This window comes from Pan paniscus, chromosome 9 (assembly GCF_029289425.2).
Source record: "Pan paniscus chromosome 9, NHGRI_mPanPan1-v2.0_pri, whole genome shotgun sequence".
NCBI classification, from domain to species: domain Eukaryota; kingdom Metazoa; phylum Chordata; class Mammalia; order Primates; family Hominidae; genus Pan; species Pan paniscus.
In genome coordinates, this window is record NC_073258.2 from 87,917,526 (window position 1) to 87,932,571 (window position 15,046).

At 41.3% G+C, this 15,046-nt stretch overlaps 1 long non-coding RNA gene across 2 annotated transcripts in view; it reads left to right on the forward strand.

The window, feature by feature from the left end:
* LOC106635299 (uncharacterized) overlaps positions 1–14,637 on the forward strand; it is a 56,881-nt gene extending 42,244 nt beyond the window's left edge. For both annotated transcript variants that reach the window (XR_010113480.1, XR_010113481.1), the window contains exon 3: positions 1,271–14,637. This is a non-coding gene — a long non-coding RNA (uncharacterized LOC106635299). The remainder of the gene's footprint in view (positions 1–1,270) is intronic.
* Positions 14,638–15,046: the final 409 nt, after the last annotated feature.

The following is a 15,046-nucleotide window of genomic DNA, read 5'->3' on the forward strand; positions in this document are numbered from 1 at the left end:
TTATTTATTTATTTATTTATTTTTGAGACGGAGTCTTGCTCTTTCACCCAGGCTGGAGTGCAATGGTGTGATCTCCGCTCACTGCAATCTCCGCCTCCCGGGTTCAAGCTACTCTGCTGCCTCAGCCTCCCGAGTAGCTGGGCCTACAGGCACATGCTACCATGGCTGGCTAAGTTTTTGTATTTTTAGTAGAGACAGGTTGTCACCATGTTGGCGAGGCTGGTCTCGAACTCCTGACCTCGTGATCCACCCACCTCGGCCTCCCAAAGTGCTGGGATTACAGGTATGAGCCACCATGCCCTGCCTAGAATAGGCTTTTTACAAATTATTTTTTGGGGCCGGGCATAGTGGCTCACGCCTGTAATTCCAGCACTTTGGGAGGCCGAAGTGGGTGGATCACATGAGGCTGTGAGTTCAAGACCAGCCTGACCATAATGGAGAAACCCCATCTCTACTAAAAAAATACAAAATTAGCCGGGCGTGGTGGCTCATGCCTGTAATCCCAGCTACTTAGGAGGCTGAGGCAGGAGAATTGCTTGAACCTGGGAGGTGGAGGTTGTAGTGAGCTGGGATCGCTCCATTGCACTCCAGCCTGGGCAACAAGAGCGAAACTCCGTCTCAAAAAAAAAAAAAATTATTTTTCTCCCCAGCACTTCGCATATACCTAACACACAATAAGGACTCAAGAAAAGTTTGTTATACTCCATACTCCACTATTGTCTCATGTAAAGTAAATATATAACATTCATAATTTCATGTGTTATCTTCCCAATGAGGGTGTGAATTACATCTATGGATACCCACTCTGCACTTAACATATGCAAAATGAATAAGTGACAACCCCAACCCTCACCATTGGCTCCTTAGAACTGAAAATAATGGCAGTTGCAGTGTTTAAGGGCAACATGAATGGGCCACCTTTGGCCTGCCTGGTCAGTCTCATCTGTGTGTGATGGCAGCAGCATTTCTATGGAGCTCAGGCCTCAACATTGGGCTGTCTCTGTCCCTTTATTTACTCTGCAACCTTGAAACAGCAGCACAGGTGGTAAGAGAGCTAAGAACAGCATGATCAAGACAAAGGAAAAGGGCAAGATTTTGAGAGGAAGAAGAGGAAAGCTTTAGAATATTCATTTTTTTCTTTTTCCTCTCTCCATTCTCCATAACTCAATCAAGGGGATCTGGAAGAAACCACTTCCTGTCTTCCTGCCTTCCATTTCAAGTTTCTGAAGCTTCTTCAAATTTGTTCTTTCTCTCTCTCTCTTGCCTGCAGGTCTTAGCCATGCCTGGGAGAACCTTCTCTTCAACTCTGCTGCACCACTGTCAAGCTCACCTTTCTTCTAAGGTTTTATTTTAGAGTTAACATCCTCCAAAAAGCCTTCCTCAAGAGTTGAAGGTGCCCCTAATATCACAGCCATGGCATCCTGTACACTGGACCTTATTGTCTGTCTGCCTGTTGTACCTTGTATGAGTCTATAGGCAAAACCTATAAGAAGCCACATCTGGCTATTCTATGTACTGAAAAAATAATTGGCAAGTGAAAGAATGAGGAAAAGGAGAAAAAATTCAGAAGGCCCCTACCCCTTCCAGTGGGTCAAGTCAGGAATTTCCTACCTGCATGTGATTCCCTGTGTCCTAGAGGGTTTTATTTACTCCTCAGACCTTGGAAACTGTTAACCAGAGTCTCTGTTTGGAGATCTTATCTGTGTGCTTCTCCATGGGTGTTGTTTCCCTGTCTCTGCAGCCATGCATTCCTCAGCTCTTTACGTGGTGGAGCCTGTCTGCCTGGATAGAGTGCAAAAGCTACAGTGTAATCTTGCTTTCTTTCAGGGCCACTGACCAGAGGAAACAAAAACTGGACTGATTGGGCTCTCCTGATGTAGACCAGCCAGTGGCCCTCTAAGTTTCCTTCTGTGTTTAAAATTCCTTATCTGACATTGCTAGCTGATCAGCAGGCCCACAGGTCAGCTGAGGGCTTATCTCCAGGGCTGGAGCTTCAAAGAGATACATGCACACGACTCCCCTGGGTCAGATGGGCTGTGTCACAGTGAGTTGGGGGTAATTTGGGATCAGTCAACATAACACACACAACACAACCCATTAATTTTTTTTTTTCAAAAAGCGAAGTTTATTTTACTTTTTCCCATTGTGAAAGTCATCAATGCTCATTATAGAAAATTTGGCAAACAACAAAAAGTGGAAAGAAAAAAATTCCTTAATAATTTAGTATATTTGATATATTTATCCTTAATCCTTAATCTTTTGCTATGTTATATCTTTAATAGTTGTGATGATATACTTTTTGTAATAAATATATATTTATGTTGTGGCTTTTTTAAAATTTAAAAACATAACAAATATTTCCCCAGATTTCTATATTGTTTGGGTAAACAATTTTAATAGCTGCATAATTGTTTATATATAGCATACTTTATTTAACTGTTTACTCGCTGTTAAGTATTTAGGTAGTTTTCAATATTTTTCTTTCTTTTTTTTTTTGTGATGGAGTCTTGCTCTGTTGCCCAGGCTGGAGTGCAGTGGCACAGTCTGAGCTCATTGCAACCTCTGCCTCCCCAGGTTCAAGCAATTCTCCTGCCTCAGCCTCCCAAGTAGGTGGAATTACACGTGCCTGCCACCATGCCTGGCTAATTTTTTGTATTTTTAGTAGAGATAGGGTTTCACCATGTTGGCGAGGCTGGTATCGAACTCCTGACCTCAGGTAATCCACCTACCTTGGCCTCCCAAAGTGCTGGGATTACAGGCATGAGCCACCGCAACTGGCCAGCCCCATCTTCTTTTGTGCTGGCCTTACAAAGCTGTATAGCATGGTAAGAGGCAGTGGTATAGTGGTTAAGAGAAAGCAAGATAGCATCAGACACACTTAAGTTTGTGTGCATCTCAGCTTTGCTATTTGTCTGACCTTGGTGAACTTACTTCCCTGAGATTCACTTTTCGTATTTCTAAAATAAAATAGGAGTAGCAATAACAGTACCTGCAACAATCCAAATATCCATTACCTGATGAATGGACAAACAAAATATGATACATTCATACAATGGAATATTACTCAATTATTAAAAGGAAGTATGATAGGCTGGGCGCGGTGGCTCACGCCTGTAATCCCAGCACTTTGGGAGGCCGAAGCAGGTGGATCACCTGAGGTTTGGAGTTCGAGACCAGCCTGACCAACATGGAGAAACCCTGTCTCTACTAAAAATACAAAATTAGCTGGGCGTGGTGGTGCGTGTCCGTAATCCTAGCAACTCGGGAGGCTGAGGCAGAATTGCTTGAATCCGGGAGGCAGAGGTTGCGGTGAGCTGAGATCGTGCCATTGCACTCCAGCCTGGTCAACAAGAGCAAAACTGTCTAAAAAAAAAAAAAAAAGGAAGTATGATATATACCACAATAGAGATAAACCTTGAAAACATTATGCTAAGTGAAAGAAGCCAGGCACCAAAGATCATATATTTTATTCCATTTACATGAAATGTACAGAATAGGCAAATCTATAGAGACAGAAAGGAGATTAGTGGTTGCTTAGAGTTTGGGAAGATGGGGAAAGTGAGGGATGATAACTAAAGAATATGAAGTTTCTAGTTAAGACTCGCATGGTTTACATGGATTGATGGTGCTAAAGTTGTGTGCCTGCATCTTTGTTGCAAGGGAGACTGGGAATTTGAGTTCAATTTTTCTAAATTGAGAAATTTGCCACTTAAATATGAAAATTTTAGGCCAGGCACAGTGGCTTATGCCTGTAATCCCAGCATTTTGGGAGGCCGAGGCAGGTGCATCACGAGTTCAGGAGTTCAAGACCAGCCTGGCCAAGATGGCGAAACCCCGTCTCTACTAAAAATACAAAAAATTAGCCGGGCGCGGTGGCAGGTGCCTGTAATCCCAGCTACTTGGGAGGCTGAGGCAGGAGAATCACTTGAACCTGGAGGGGCGGAGGTTGCAGTGAGCCGAGATTGCGCCACTGTACTCCAGCCTGGGCAATAGAGTGAGTGAGACTCCATCTCAAAAAAAAAGAAAAGAAAAAGAAAAAAGAAAATTTCTCCTAACATAGAAACGTTAATCAAAAGACAATGGGCAGTCGTGATTATAGTCAGATGCCTACAACAAGGACAAAGCATAGACTCCTAGAAAACCCAGCATCATAGGGGCCAACAGGGGAAGAGCATCCAGAGAAGAGTACAGAGAAGGCAAGGTAGCAGTATAGATGGAAAGAAAATCCAAAAAGAAAAAAAAAATCAGAAAGAGGATTAAATAATTTTAAGGAGGGAGTTATCAAGAGTGTTAGTATTATACATAGGTCAATCAAATAAAGGCTGAGAATTATCCATTGGTGTTAGCCGTTAGGAGGTCATTCATATCTTTAGTATGACTAATTTCAGTGGGCTAAAATGGAAATGGGAGATGATGACATGAAAACATACAGTATCTGAAGACCTGGGGATCTAATCTCAACATGTAGGTGTTGTAATAAACATCATCATTTTCAATCCTTGTAAAGCCTTATGAGGAAGGGACTATTATTACCCCCATTTTACAGATGAGCTAACAGACTTTGAGATGAAAGGTCACATAGGGGCAACTCTGGGTTTCACAATCAGACTTGTCTGACATCAGAGTTAGAAAGAACTCAACCACTAGATCACACTGCCAATGCTTTATAATAGCTGTGGGTTTTAGGACAATCCCCAGAATTAGAGATTCTCAGAATGGGAAGGGATTTGAACTGGGTTCCTTTTGGTTCTGCTTCAGTGGTTTTCTTAGATCTGCAAAGCCAGAATATGTCTCTACCCTTGTCTGCTCATTATATTATGTTTAGTCCTCTTTCATATTTGGTTTTGAATCCATTTCTTCCTCTCTGATTTCTTTTTATTTTTCTTTTTTAATAGAGGTAGGGTCTCACTATGTTGCCTAGGCTGGTCTTGAACTCCTGGGCTCAAGCGATCCTCCCACCTTGGCCTTTCAAAGTACTGAGATTACAGGTGTGATCCACTGTGCGCAGCCTTTTTTCTTTTTTCTCTGAGGAATCACCAATTATCTCAACCTTGGTCCATTTGCTTTTATAAATGCTAACCTCAGCTCTGTCTCCAGGGTTGGTCAAGTCACTCAAACTTGTCCAGTTAGAACATGACATTCCTTTGGCCACTGTGATAAGTTCAGTGTATCAATCAAATTCAGGCCACTGTAAGTCCTATCCAAGACTTACATCATACTATTGGGGAAGAGAAGTTCTATTTTCTGTCATAATTAAATCAGGGAATACATAGAGCTAGAGCTGTAGGAACCACCACATAGAGTGAGGGCTACACTTTGGAGAGCAGATCCAGAAGGTGAAGAGATTTGGGGTCCCAATGACATTACTTGAGCCTTTTGATCAACCCCCATTTGAAGCCAGACTTCTCTCTTCCTCCCTTCCTCCCTCCCTCCCTCCCTCCCTTCCTTCCTTCCTCTTTCTTTCTCTTTCTTTCTTTTTTTGAGACGGAATTTTGCTCTTGTTGTCCAGGCTGGCGCGCAATGGTGCAATCTCAGCTCACCGCAACCTCTGCCTTCCGGGTTCAAGAGATTCTCCTCCCTCAGTCTCCCGAGTAGCTGGTATTACAGGCATGCGCCACCACGTCCAGCTAATTTTTTTATATTTTTAGTAGAGACAGGATTTCTCTATGTTGGTCAGGCTGGTCTCAAACTCCCGACCTCAGATGATCCGCCTGCCTTGGCCTGCCAAAGTGCTGGGATTACAGGTGTGAGTCACAGCACCTGGCCGAAGCCAGACTTTTCATAATATAAGTGAATAATTTTTTTTAAAGGCAGGTTCTTGCTTTGTTGCCCAGGCTGGAGTGCAGTGGTACGATCATGGCTCACTGCTGCCTCAACTTCCTGGCCTCAAGCAATCCTTCCACATCAGCCTCCCAAGTAGCTAGAACTACAGGCACATGGCACCATGCCCAGATTTTTTTTTTTTTTTTTTGGTAGAGATAGGGTCTCATTATGTTTCCCAGGCTGGTCTCAAACTCCTGGCCTCAAGTAGTCCTCCTGCCTCAGCCTCCCAACGTGCTAGGATTACAGGTATAAGTCACCATGCCCAGCCATGAATAATTTTTTTGTTTGTTTAAGTCAGTTTGAATGGAGTTTTCTCTCACTTCATACCAAGAAAGACTTAATGCACGGCTTATTACTGCCTGCATGGTGTTTTCTCCCCCAGACGAATCTTAACTCCAATCCTGCCATATTTCTCTTTATGCTCTATTCTCATCAATGCCTAGGATGGTGTCTTGTACATAACATGTGCTCAGTAAATGTCTGATGGAGTTAATAGATTGAATGTGGGTTGATTCTGCAACATTCCCTAAAAGTTGTTTTAGAAAAGCCTTCTGTTGGCCGGGCGCGGTGGCTCACGCCTGTAATCCCAGCACTTCGGGAGGCCGAGGCAGGCGGATCACAAGGTCAGGAGATCGAGACCATCCTAGCTAACACGGTGAAACCCCGCCTCTACTAAAAATACAAAAAAATTAGCTGGGCATGGTGGCAGGCGCCTGTAGTCCCAGCTACTCCGGAGTCTGAGGTAAGAGAATGGCGTGAACCTGGGAGGCGGAGCTTGCAGTGAGCCGAGATAGCACCACTGCACTCCAGCCTGGTTGAGAGTGCAAGACTCCGTCTAAAAAAAAAAAAAAGCCTTCTGTCTGTAAGTTTTCTGACTGCTGCTTTTGTCTCTTAATCACAAAAGTAATCTGTAGAAGAACTTCCAAATATTTGATCTTTCTGTTTGTTTGAATCCGCATTGAACGGAACTTAGTGTAAATATGTACTTGGAATACTCACTACGTGCTCCAACAAAACAGATTGGAAGATGCAGAGTGGATTGCTCTATCAGTGGCTCAATCAAATGAAATGTTTACTTTCTGCCCTTTGAAAAAAAAACCTGTTTTTTTTTCTCTGGAGCATGATTTACACAAAGCTACTGACATCCTCTCAAATTAAAAAGGGGTAGAGAAATACGACATTTTTCTGTTTATTACTGTGAAAACGTGGCCTCAATTCTGTACCAGAATGGCCATGAGCTCTTGCTGCCATGCCCCGTTTAGGAACACTGCTCTTTGGGCTGAGCTCATTAAACCTGAAAGACTCAGACAGACAGAAATACTTTTAGAACACACTGAAGAACAGTGTGAAATGATGTGTCATAGCTGTGAATGGCTGGAAAAATCCTGATTTGCTAGCATTAATAACTGCTGAAAACAAAAAGAAATAAGGAAACAAAAAACAACTGCTGAGATGGCTGTGTCACATTGAAATAGGCAAGGAGAATCTTCTACCATATCTTGATGACAAAAAAACAGTGGAGGAAATGCAGTGAGTCGATTATATTAATATTTCACTTCATCATAACTATAATGACAGCTGACCCTTACTGAGTACTTATTATATACTCAGTACACTCAGGCACTGTTCCAATCATTTTACACATATCAATAATGAGTAGCGATTGTTATTATCCCCATTTTACAGATATGAAACTGAGGTATGACGTAATTACTTAACTTGCTTGAGGTCACACAGGTTGTAATGGAAGAGCGAGGATTTATACCAGATAGTCTTGATCTAAAGCTTCTGTTCTTAACCATGGTGCTTTACTGCTTCTCACAGTATTTGCACAGATAACTTAATAAGCTTGTAGGAATGTAGGAATACAACCTTTGGGAAAGTCATCTTGCAACACCTGTTAAAATTTAAATTACACGTACCTTTATTTTTATGTATTTATTTATTTATTTTGAGACAGTCTCACTCTCACCGAGGGTGGAGTGCAGTGGTGTGATCTTGGCTCACTGCAACCTCCGCCTCCCGGGTTCAAGCAATTCTCCTCCCTCAGCTTCCCGAGAAGCTGGGATTACAGGCGTGCACCACCAGGCCTGGCTAATTTTTTTTTTTTTTTGACATGGAGTCTCGCTCTGTCACCCAGGCTGGAGTGCAGTGATACGACCTTGGCTCACTGCACCCTCTGCCTCCCGGGTTCAAGCAATTCTCCTGCCTCACCCTCCTGAGTAACTGGAACTACAGGTGTGTGCCACCACGCCTGGCTAATTTTTGTATTTTTAGTAGAGACGGGGTTTCAGCATGTTGGTTGGCCAGGATGGTCTCGATCTCTTGACCTCATGATCTGCCCACCTCAGCCTCCCAAAGTATTGGGATTACAGGTGTGAGCCACTGTGCCCGGCGGATTAATCTTTGTATTTTTAGTAGAGACGGGGTTTCACCATGTTAGCTATGCTGGTCTCAAACTCCTGACCTCAGGTGATTCACCCACCTTGGCCTCCCAAAGTGCTGGGATTACAGGCGTAAGCCACCATGCTCGGCTACACTTACCTTTAACCCAACAAACCAGGAACATATTCTACAGAAGTAATAGATATATACTTCTATAAAGGATGTACATACAAGAATGTTTATTGTGATATTGTTGATGGTAACTGGAAAATCCTGACGTCCATCAATAAAGGTTGAATTAGCAGCAAAACAATTATATTTGGCAGGTTTATTTTCAGTGAATTGGATCTAGATCTGTTGACCTGGAAATATATCCATGGTGTACCATCAAATGAGGAAAGTAAATAGGAAGTTTATGGAATGCGATTCACTTTTATCAAACAATAAACAAATTATACATATATACATTCGTATGTGGTTTCATGAGAATTGAGTGGAATTAGGATACATTGGGCAGAGAGTATTTGGAGGTGGTTGGGGGAGAGAAATGGGCACAAAAAAGGTAAGAAAGACTAAAACAACACAGAACAATAGACATGGAATAATGTCAAATGAAAATGTCAAATATAAAATTCTACAGTGTTATTGCAAATATGTAGTAATTGAGTGTGCATTTAAGAAAAGCTAGACAATAGCAAGAACAAATGTTAAACATTAATTTGACTAAAAGGTTATTTTGTGAGAAAACTTTTTCTTGGATTTTGCTTATTTTTTAACATAGATTTTTGTAATAAAGAACCATTAGTAGGGGGAAAAAGATTACAAATCATTTTAGGAGATGACTAAGTCTGGAACTCACAGGTGAAATTAAGGTGAAATTTTAAGGGCTGGGCACAGTGGCTCACACCTGCAATCCCAGTGCTTTGGGAGGTGAGAAGATCACTTGAGGCCAGGAGTTTGAGGCTAGCCAGAGTAACATAATGAGACCCCATCTCTACCAAAAAAAAAAAAAAAAAAAAATTAGCTGGGAATGGTGATGTGTACCTGTAGTCCTATTTATATGGGAGACTGAGGTGGCAGGTGGGTAGGGGGGAATAAGTGGGCACAAAAAAGGTAAGAAAGGGTAAGTGAGCCTAGGAGTTTGAGGTTACAGTGAGCTATCATTATGCCACTGCACTCCAGCCTGTGAGACAGAGCAAGAATCTATCTCTAAAAAGAAAAAAAAATGAAATTAAGTACTGTGGTCAATTTATTGCAATGTGAACATGGGCTCTGTGAAGTGTTATGGAGGTAGCTTTGCCAAACCTCATGGCTAAGAGCCTAGGAGGAAAAAGTCAAAGCAGCACTGAGATGATATGAGACCGATTTCCACATTCCTGATCTGTGACTTGTTTGGCCCCAAATCACAGCTGCCTTGAACCTATATATTTATTTGGGTGCCCACTAGCAATTTGAGAGCTTTGGAAACTACTTATCCCCATTACAAAATATTGGGCATCCATCCATCCAGCTGTTCAACTAGCAACAGTTGTGTGCCTACCATGTGCCAAGCCATATACCAGGGGGTCCTTCTATGGTAAGGCTGCTTCTATCACAGAAGATAAATATATTCTCCTCTTCCTCCCATAAACTTTATCTATGCATAAGCATGCTCACTTACCCTGCTCACTATGCAAAACAGAAAGGAAACGGATTTTTTTTTTTTAACTTTTACGTTCAGGGGTACGTGTGCAGGTTTGTTATATAGGTAAATTTGTCATGGGGGTTTGTTGTACACATTATTTCCTCACCTAGGTATTAAGCCTAGTACCCATTAGTTATTTTTCCCAATCCTCTCCTTCCCACCCTCCAGCCTCCAATAGTCCCCAGTGTGTGTTCCTCTCTATGTGTCCATTTGTTCTCATCATTTAGCGCCCATTTGTAAGTAAGAACATGTGGTATTTGGTTTTCTGTTCCTGTGTTAGTTTGCAAAGGATAATGGCCTCCAGCTCCATCCATGCCCCTGATCTTACTCTTTTTTAATGGCTGCATAGTATTCCATGGTGTATATGTACCACATAATGAAAATATGTAGCCAGGTGGAGTGGCTCATGCATGTAATCCCAGCACGTTGGGAGGCCAAGGCGGGTGGATCACCTGAGGTCAGAAGTTCGAGACCAGCCTGGCCAACGTGGTGAAACCCCGTCTCTACTAAAAATACAAAAAATTAGCCAGGCGTGGTGTTGGGCACCTATAGTCCCAGCTACTTGGGAGGCTGAGGCAGGATAATTGCTTGAACCTGGGAGGCGGAGGTTGCAGTGAGCTGAGATTGCACCACTGCACTTCAGCTTGGGCAACAGAGCAAAACTCCATCTCAAAAAAAAAATTTTTTTTTGAAAATTTAAAAGTAATTTATTCTTACTATTTTTTTTTCTAGCAGCCCCACTCTGGTTCTGTCCAGTTTTGAGGGTGAGGTCTGTAAAGGATTTTAGCTGATGAGTGATATTGTATTTTATAAATAGAAAATGACAGTTATGTAGAATGCTACTGCAGTATTTGGGCAAGAGAAAATGATGGCCTAAATCAAGGTTCTGGCAGTGAGGATGTAGAAGAAAAGATAGATTTGAGAGGTGTTTAGGAGCAGAATAAATAGAATGAGTGCCTATTGATGGGAGAGGGGTGCGGAGGGGTGTGGTGAGAGAGAGGGAGAAGTTATAGATAACATCAGTTTACTTGAATGAATGTGGAAGTATTAATGCCACTAATAGAAAAATGACTACAGAATAAGGAGCTGGTTTGGAGTAGGAGAGGATACATTTTACTTTATATACCCCAGTTTTGAGGTTCCCAAGAGAAATCCAGGTGGAGATGTCAAGTAAGATGTCAAAAATACAGGTCTGAAGATTAACATAGAAGTACAAATATATATTTAAAAGTAGTTGGAGTATGAATAATAACTGAAGTCAAGGTAGCAGTGTGCCAGGTGAAAAGGAAAGACAGGTGAATAATTAAATCTTGGAGTAATAATACGTAAGGTCTGGCTAACAGAAGAAGAAGCCAAGTAAGAAAATTGAGAAGAGACATTGTGATTCATCGGGAAAATCAGGAGAATGGATTGTCATGGAAACAGAGAATTCCAAAAAGAAGAGAGTGTTTGGGGATATCAGATACCCCAAAGAAAGCAGTGGAAACAAAAGTATTCATTGGCCTTGGCAATAAGAAAGTCATTGAAGACCTTTAAAAGAACATCAGAGTACACAAGCAACAAAAGCAAAAATAAATAAGTGGGACTATATCAAACTAAAAATCTGCACAAGCAAAGGAAACAATCAGCAGAATGAAAAGGCAACCTATGGAATGGGAGAAAACATTTGTAAACCATATATCTGATAAGGGGTTAATACACAAAATATATAAAGAATTCATAAAACTCAGTAGCAAAAACCAATGATCCAATTAAAAAATGGACAAAGGGCCTCAGTAGGCACTTGCCCAAAGCAGACATACAAATGACCCACAGGTACATGAAAAGGTGCTCAACATCACTAACCATCAGGGAATTGCAAATCAAAACCACAATGAGATATAATCTCACACCAGTTAGAATGGCTATCATCAAAAAGATAAAATATATCGAATGTTGGTAAGGATGTGGAGAAAAGGGAATCCTTCTCCACTCTTGATGGGAATGTAAATTGGTACAGCCATTATGGAAAACAGTATGGAGGTTTCTCAGAAAATTAAAAATGGAACTACCGTATGACCCAACAATCTCACTCCTGGGTATATATTCAAAGGAAATGAAATCAATATCTCAAAGAGAATCTGCACACCCATCTTCACTCTAGCATTATTTATAGTAGCCACAACACTAAAACAACCTAAGTGTCTATTGATAGATGAATGGGTAAAGAAATTGTGTTATGTATAGACAAACGGAATATTATTCAGCCTTAAAAAGAAAGAAATACCATAATTTGCAACATAGATGAACCTTGAAGGCATTATGCTAAGCGAAACAAACCAGACAGACAAAGCCAAATACTGTATTATCTTACTTATGTATAGAATCTAAAAAAGTTAAACCCATAGAAACAAAGAGTAGAATGGTGGTCGCCAGGGGCTGGGGGCAGGGGAAATGGGGAAATGTTGGTCAAAGGGAACAAAGTTTCAGTTATAAGATGAATAAGTTCTGGGGACCTAACGTACAGCTTGGTGACTATAGTTACCATGCAATACTATACACTTGAAATTGTTGAGAGATCTTAAATATTCTTACCCACCCACCCCCATGAACACATAATACATGTAAGTTCACTAGTGAAGTGATAGGTGTGTTAACTAACTTGATTGTGGTAATCATTTCACAATATACATATATCAAATTATCACATTTATACTTTAAATTTATAAAATTTTGTCAATTATATCTCAAAGCTAGAAAACTTTTTTTTTAAAAAAGGAACTGTGAGGAGATGGATATACTAACTTGCTTGACTGTAATAATCATTTCACTATGCATATGTATATCAAAGTATATTATATCCCTTAAGTATATACAAAAAAAAAAAAAAGGACTATTTAACATGAAAAAGGCCGGGTGCGGTGGCTCATGCCTGTAATCCCAGCACTTTGGGAAGCCAAGGCGGGTGGATCACAAGGTCAGGAAATCGAGACCATCCTGGCTAACATGGTGAAACCTTGTCTCTACTAAAAATACAAAAAAATTAGCTAGGCATGGTGGTGGGCACCTGTAGTCCCAGCTACTCGGGAGGCTAAGGCAGGAGAATGGCGTGAACCTGGGAGGTGGAGCTTGCAGTGAGCCGAGATCGCGCCACTGCATTCCAGCCTGGGAGACAGAGTGAGACTCCATCTCAAAAAAAAAAAAAAAAAAAAAACCATGAAAAAAAACCCCATCAAAGTGTGAGGGTCATTGGTACTGGATTGTAGTATATTTAAGTATGAACACAGGGAAGCTGCAAAAGGATGCAGAGTGAGGTGGGGCATGGTGGCTCACACTTGTAATCCCAGCACTCTGAGAGGTTGAAGCAGGTGGATCACTTGAGGTCAGGAGTTCGAGACAACCCGGCCAACATGGTGAACTCCTGTCTCTACTAAAAATTACACAAATTAGCTGAGCATGGTGGCGCGCACCTATAGTCCCAGTTACTCAGGAGTCTGAGGCAGGAGAATTGCTTGAACCTGGGAGGCAGAACTGAGATCATGTCACTGCACTCCAGCGTGGGTAACAGAGTGAGGCTCTGTCTCAAAAAAAATAATAATAAAAGGATGCAGAGTGGAGTTTGGTGATGAAGGAAATAATAGTGACAGCTAACATTTGTTAAGTGCTTACTTTGTGTCAAGTTTAGTGTCTGACACATAACATCTAATTTTATGAACCATGTATAATTGTTGTCCCCTTTTATACACCAGAAACACACTTGGAACTTAAGTGAGTTGCTAAAGATCACAAAACAAATAGGTTGCAAAACATGACTCAGACCTAGTGTTGACTGACCCAGGCCCAAGATCTTCACAGCCACATTGAGGCCAGAGAAGGTAGGGCTGAGAATATTCTTGTTTATATGGTTAAAAGATTATAAAAGGAAAGCTTCTTAATGTAATGATAGATTTAGTTTTTTAATAATAAAAATCACACACACAAAATCACATGGTACTATTTTCCTCAAATTGCCACTCTGTCTCATGTCTGGAATAAAATAATAATGAATGACTCCAGTTCTTTCAATATTAAAACTTTTCACTCAACCAGCTAGCCGGTCAGTCATTAACACTTGCTGGGCATACACAGTACAGGATGGTAAATTTGAAGTGAAATTAAAACATCAGTCTCAACTTCCTGGACCCTCGAGGAAAAACAGCTGGTGAAATAGAGAGGAAAAGAGACTTCTAGATCTACCTTGGTGTTTCTGACTGGTGCTGGGGAGAGCCCAAAAAGATTTTAAGGTTACAGTGGCCCTTCAGTGATTCAGGTCCATCCTTGTTTCCCAATGGCATCTAGCCTCAGTCAGAAAGCTTTGCTGAGCCCAGTGCTCTGCAGACAGCCCTTCCCTTACGGCAAGTGCCTCTCTGGGGCCCTTGTTCTTCTTTCCTGCTGATAATTCTCAGTGAGTACCATCCCAATCCATTTGAGGACCAGTAACCTAGGACCTCAAAGATAAAGGGTCAAAGCCTCTTTTCCTTTTCTTTTTTCAGGGCAGCTTCCTTGCAGAACTCCAGGGGTACCATCCACATTGTGCCTCTCAGAATATGTCCATCACAATCTATTACAATATGGATGATGTCCCCTGAAGTTGTGCAGCTTAGCACTGAACAGATATTTCAAGACCAAGTCATCGTATTATTCCCTTCTTCCAAGGCAGTAGGTCTCTTGTAGTATTGTAATTCACTCAAGTGACTCTTGCAAAATAAAGATCTATTCAAATGTGATTTTCCAAAGCTGTTTTTTTAAATAAAATTCATTTTCTGCTCCTCCAGGTGCCTCATTACACAAATAATAATAGCTATCATTTATTCAGCAGACATGGTACTAATGCTTTACATGCATTATCTCATCTCTGTTGCAGAAGAATTTGAGTATAATAGTGGAGCTAAAAAAATACAGAAATTATAGTATAAGGTGGAATGTGAAAAAGATCACATGAGTGAGGTAAGTGCAAAGCACCAGGGGAGCTCAGAGGAGGGGGGATTATTTCCAACCAGAGAAGCTGATACAGCCAACATTCAACAAATAATTATTGTGTGCCTGTTACATCTTTGTCTCAAGAATCTCACATTCCATTGAGAAAAGGACAAGGAAACACATCATCTCAATAGTGAGATGTCATTTGATGACTGC